Source organism: Phalangium opilio, unplaced genomic scaffold (genome assembly GCF_054372755.1).
Source record: "Phalangium opilio isolate 3A_F unplaced genomic scaffold, DU_Popi_V2 ptg000505l_1, whole genome shotgun sequence".
NCBI classification, from domain to species: Eukaryota; Metazoa; Arthropoda; class Arachnida; order Opiliones; family Phalangiidae; genus Phalangium; species Phalangium opilio.
The window spans coordinates 3,754,566-3,760,510 of NW_028324239.1; the positions used below are offsets into that span (position 1 = coordinate 3,754,566).

General features: G+C 47.6%; 3 non-coding genes across 3 annotated transcripts; all 3 read left to right on the forward strand.

The window, feature by feature from the left end:
- Window positions 1–1,253: 1,253 nt before the first annotated feature.
- TRNAY-GUA (transfer RNA tyrosine (anticodon GUA)) lies at window positions 1,254–1,326 on the forward strand. The gene has a single exon. It is a non-coding gene; the product is annotated as a tRNA-Tyr (tRNA).
- Window positions 1,327–2,731: 1,405 nt separating this feature from the next.
- On the forward strand, window positions 2,732–2,804 carry TRNAY-GUA (transfer RNA tyrosine (anticodon GUA)). Its single transcript has one exon. It is a non-coding gene; the product is annotated as a tRNA-Tyr (tRNA).
- Window positions 2,805–4,209: 1,405 nt separating this feature from the next.
- Window positions 4,210–4,282, forward strand: TRNAY-GUA (transfer RNA tyrosine (anticodon GUA)). The gene has a single exon. It is a non-coding gene; the product is annotated as a tRNA-Tyr (tRNA).
- The last annotated feature ends 1,663 nt before the right edge of the window (window positions 4,283–5,945 follow it).

The window sequence follows — 5,945 nt, forward strand, 5'->3', positions numbered from 1 at the left end:
AGGTGTTGTGGGGTCTCAGATGAAGCGTGAAAAGTCATAACTTTTCCACAATACCTGACAACCATTTAATTTCTGAGCTTCCGTGGCTCAATGGTTAGCGCGTTCGGCTGTTAACCAATAGGTTGGTGGTTCGAGCCCACCCGGGAGCGGTGTTATGGGATCTCAAATGTAACGTAAAAAGTCAGAGTTTTTCCACAATACCTGACGAACATTTAATTTTTGGGCTTCCGTGGCGCAATGGTTAGCGCGTTCGGCTGTTTTACGAAAGGTTGGTGGTTCGAGCCCACCCGGAAGCGGTGTTATGGGATCTCAAATGTAACGAAAAAAGTCAGAGTTTTTCCACAATACCTGACGAACATTTAATTTTTGGGCTTCCGTGGCGCAATGGTTAGCGCGTTCGGCTGTTAACCGAAAGGTTGGTGGTTCGAGCCCACCCGGGAGCGGTGTTGTGAAGTCTCAAATATAACGTAAAAAGGCAAAGTTTTTCCACAATACCTGACGAACATTTAATTTTTGGGCTTCCGTGGTGCAATGGTTAGCGCGTTCGGCTGTTAACCAATAGGTTGGTGGTTCGAGCCCACCCAGTAGCGGTGTTATGGGATCTCAAATGTAACGTAAAAAGTCAAGAGTTTTTCCACAATACCTGACGAACATTTAATTTTTGGGCTTCCGTGGCGCAATGGTTAGTGCGTTCGGCTGTTAACCGAAAGGCTGGTGGTTCGAGCCCACCCGGGAGTGGTGTTGTGAAGTCTCAAATGTAACGTAAAAAGGCAAAGTTTTTCCACAATACCTGACGAACATTTATTTTTTGGGCTTCCGTGGCGCAATGGTTAGCGTGTTCGGCTGTTAACCGAAAGGTTGGTGGTTCGAGCCCACCCGGGAGCGGCGTTATGGGATCTCAAATGTAACGTAAAAAGTCAGAGTTTTTCCACAATACCTAACGAACATTTAATTTTTGGGCTTCCGTGGCGCAATGGTTAGCGCATTCAGCTGTTAACCGAAAGGTTGGTGGTTCGAGCCCACACGGGAGAGGTGTTGTGGGGTCTCCAAAGTAACGTAAGAAGTCAGAGTTTTTCCACAATACCTGACGAACATTTAATTTTTGGGCTTCCGTGGCGCATTTCTTAGCGCGTTCAGCTGTTAACCGAAAGGTTGGTGGTTCGAGCCCACCCGGAAGCGGTGTTATGGGATCTCAAATGTAACGTAAAAAGTTAGAGTTTTTCCACAATACCTGACGAACATTTAATTTTTGGGCTTCCGTGGCGCAATGGTTAGCGCGTTCAGCTGTAAACCGAAAGGTTGGTGGTTCGAGCCCACTCGGGAACGGTGTTATGGGATCTCAAATGTAACGTAAAAAGTCAGAGTTTTTCCACAATACCTGACGAACATTTAATTATTGGGCTTCCGTGGCGCAATGGTTAGCGCGCAGCGCGTTGAGCTGTTAACCGAAAGGTTGGTGTTTCGAGCCCACCCGGGAGAGGTGTTGTGGGGTCTCAGATGAAGCGTGAAAAGTCATAACTTTTCCACAATACCTGACAACCACTTAATTTCTGAGCTTCCGTGGCGCAATGGTTAGTGCGTTCGGCTGTTAACCGAAAGGCTGGTGGTTCGAGCCCACCCGGGAGCGGTGTTGTGAAGTCTCAAATGTAACGTAAAAAGGCAAAGTTTTTCCACAATACCTGACGAACATTTATTTTTTGGGCTTCCGTGGCGCAATGGTTAGCGCGTTCGGCAGTTAACCGACAGGTTGGTGGTTCGAGCCCACCCGGGAGCGGCGTTATGGGATCTCAAATGTAACGTAAAAAGTCAGAGTTTTTCCACAATACCTAACGAACATTTAATTTTTGGGCTTCCGTGGCGCAATGGTTAGCGCATTCAGCTGTTAACCGAAAGGTTGGTGGTTCGAGCCCACCCGGGAGAGGTGTTGTGGGGTCTCAAATGTAACGTAAAAAGTCAGAGTTTTTCCACAATACCTGACGAACATTTAATTTTTGGGCTTCCGTGGCGCATTTTTTAGCGCGTTCAGCTGTTAACCGAAAGGTTGGTGGTTCGAGCCCACCCGGGAGAGGTGTTGTGGGGTCTCAGATGTAGCGTGAAAAGTCATAACTTTTCCACAATACCTGACAACCATTTAATTTCTGATCTTCCGTGGCTCAATGGTTAGCGCGCTCGGCTGTTAACCAATAGGTTGGTGGTTCGAGCCCACCCAGTAGCGGTGTTATGGGATCTCAAATGTAACGTAAAAAGTCAAGAGTTTTTCCACAATACCTGACGAACATTTAATTTTTGGGCTTCCGTGGCGCAATGGTTAGTGCGTTCGGGTGTTAACCGAAAGGCTGGTGGTTCGAGCCCACCCGGGAGTGGTGTTGTGAAGTCTCAAATGTAACGTAGAAAGGCAAAGTTTTTCCACAATACCTGACGAACATTTAATTTTTGGGCTTCCGTGGCGCAATGGTTATCGCATTCAGCTGTTAACCGAAAGGCTGGTGGTTCGAGCCCACCCGGGAGCGGCGTTATGGGATCTCAAATGTAACGTAAAAAGTCAGAGTCTTTCCACAATACCTAACGAACATTTAATTTTTGGGCTTCCGTGGCGCAATGGTTAGCGCATTCAGCTGTTAACCGAAAGGTTGGTGGTTCGAGCCCACCCGGAAGCGGTGTTATGGGATCTCAAATGTAACGTAAAAAGTCAGAGTTTTTCCACAATACCTGACGAACATTTAATTTTTGGGCTTCCGTGGCGCAATGGTTAGCGCGTTCAGCTGTAAACCGAAAGGTTGGTGGTTCGAGCCCACTCGGGAGCGGTGTTATGGGATCTCAAATGTAACGTAAAAAGTCAGAGTTTTTCCACAATACCTGACGAACATTTAATTATTGGGCTTCCGTGGCGCAATGGTTAGCGCGCAGCGCGTTGAGCTGTTAACCGAAAGGTTGGTGTTTCGAGCCCACCCGGGAGAGGTGTTGTGGGGTCTCAGATGAACCGTGAAAAGTCATAACTTTTCCACAATACCTGACAACCACTTAATTTCTGAGCTTCCGTGGCGCAATGGTTAGTGCGTTCGGCTGTTAACCGAAAGGCTGGTGGTTCGAGCCCACCCGGGAGCGGTGTTGTGAAGTCTCAAATGTAACGTAAAAAGGCAAAGTTTTTCCACAATACCTGACGAACATTTATTTTTTGGGCTTCCGTGGCGCAATGGTTAGAGCGTTCGGCAGTTAACCGACAGGTTGGTGGTTCGAGCCCACCCGGGAGCGGCGTTATGGGATCTCAAATGTAACGTAAAAAGTCAGAGTTTTTCCACAATACCTAACGAACATTTAATTTTTGGGCTTCCGTGGCGCAATGGTTAGCGCATTCAGCTGTTAACCGAAAGGTTGGTGGTTCGAGCCCACCCGGGAGAGGTGTTGTGGGGTCTCAAATGTAACGTAAAAAGTCAGAGTTTTTCCACAATACCTGACGAACATTTAATTTTTGGGCTTCCGTGGCGCATTTTTTAGCGCGTTCAGCTGTTAACCGAAAGGTTGGTGGTTCGAGCCCACCCGGGAGAGGTGTTGTGGGGTCTCAGATGTAGCGTGAAAAGTCATAACTTTTCCACAATACCTGACAACCATTTAATTTCTGATCTTCCGTGGCTCAATGGTTAGCGCGCTCGGCTGTTAACCAATAGGTTGGTGGTTCGAGCCCACCCAGTAGCGGTGTTATGGGATCTCAAATGTAACGTAAAAAGTCAAGAGTTTTTCCACAATACCTGACGAACATTTAATTTTTGGGCTTCCGTGGCGCAATGGTTAGTGCGTTCGGGTGTTAACCGAAAGGCTGGTGGTTCGAGCCCACCCGGGAGTGGTGTTGTGAAGTCTCAAATGTAACGTAAAAAGGCAAAGTTTTTCCACAATACCTGACGAACATTTAATTTTTGGGCTTCCGTGGCGCAATGGTTATCGCATTCAGCTGTTAACCGAAAGGCTGGTGGTTCGAGCCCACCCGGGAGCGGCGTTATGGGATCTCAAATGTAACGTAAAAAGTCAGAGTTTTTCCACAATACCTAACGAACATTTAATTTTTGGGCTTCCGTGGCGCAATGGTTAGCGCATTCAGCTGTTAACCGAAAGGTTGGTGGTTCGAGCCCACCCGGAAGCGGTGTTATGGGATCTCAAATGTAACGTAAAAAGTCAGAGTTTTTCCACAATACCTGACGAACATTTAATTTTTGGGCTTCCGTGGCGCAATGGTTAGCGCGTTCAGCTGTAAACCGAAAGGTTGGTGGTTCGAGCCCACTCGGGAGCGGTGTTATGGGATCTCAAATGTAACGTAAAAAGTCAGAGTTTTTCCACAATACCTGACGAACATTTAATTATTGGGCTTCCGTGGCGCAATGGTTAGCGCGCAGCGCGTTGAGCTGTTAACCGAAAGGTTGGTGTTTCGAGCCCACCCGGGAGAGGTGTTGTGGGGTCTCAGATGAAGCGTGAAAAGTCATAACTTTTCCACAATACCTGACAACCACTTAATTTCTGAGCTTCCGTGGCGCAATGGTTAGTGCGTTCGGCTGTTAACCGAAAGGCTGGTGGTTCGAGCCCACCCGGGAGTGGTGTTGTGAAGTCTCAAATGTAACGTAAAAAGGCAAAGTTTTTCCACAATACCTGACGAACATTTATTTTTTGGGCTTCCGTGGCGCAATGGTTAGCGCGTTCGGCAGTTAACCGACAGGTTGGTGGTTCGAGCCCACCCGGGAGCGGCGTTATGGGATCTCAAATGTAACGTAAAAAGTCAGAGTTTTTCCACAATACCTAACGAACATTTAATTTTTGGGCTTCCGTGGCGCAATGGTTAGCGCATTCAGCTGTTAACCGAAAGGTTGGTGGTTCGAGCCCACCCGGGAGAGGTGTTGTGGGGTCTCAAATGTAACGTAAAAAGTCAGAGTTTTTCCACAATACCTGACGAACATTTAATTTTTGGGCTTCCGTGGCGCATTTTTTAGCGCGTTCAGCTGTTAACCGAAAGGTTGGTGGTTCGAGCCCACCCGGGAGAGGTGTTGTGGGGTCTCAGATGTAGCGTGAAAAGTCATAACTTTTCCACAATACCTGACAACCATTTAATTTCTGATCTTCCGTGGCTCAATGGTTAGCGCGCTCGGCTGTTAACCAATAGGTTGGTGGTTCGAGCCCACCCAGTAGCGGTGTTATGGGATCTCAAATGTAACGTAAAAAGTCAAGAGTTTTTCCACAATACCTGACGAACATTTAATTTTTGGGCTTCCGTGGCGCAATGGTTAGTGCGTTCGGGTGTTAACCGAAAGGCTGGTGGTTCGAGCCCACCCGGGAGTGGTGTTGTGAAGTCTCAAATGTAACGTAAAAAGGCAAACTTTTTCCACAATACCTGACGAACATTTAATTTTTGGGCTTCCGTGGCGCAATGGTTATCGCATTCAGCTGTTAACCGAAAGGCTGGTGGTTCGAGCCCACCCGGGAGCGGCGTTATGGGATCTCAAATGTAACGTAAAAAGTCAGAGTTTTTCCACAATACCTAACGAACATTTAATTTTTGGGCTTCCGTGGCGCAATGGTTAGCGCATTCAGCTGTTAACCGAAAGGTTGGTGGTTCGAGCCCACCCGGAAGCGGTGTTTTGGGATCTCAAATGTAACGTAAAAAGTCAGAGTTTTTCCACAATACCCGACAACCATTCAATTTCTGAGCTTCAGTGGCTCAATGGTTAGCGCGTTCAGCTGTTAACCGAAAGGTTGGTGGTTCGAGCCCACCCGGGAGAGGTGTTGTGGGGTCTCAAATGTAACGTAAAAAGTCAGAGTTTTTCCACAATACCTGACGAACATTTAATTTTTGGGCTTCCGTGGCGCATTTTTTAGCGCGTTCAGCTGTTAACCGAAAGGTTGGTGGTTCGAGCCCACCCGGGAGAGGTGTTGTGGGGTCTCAGATGTAGCGTGAAAAGTCATAA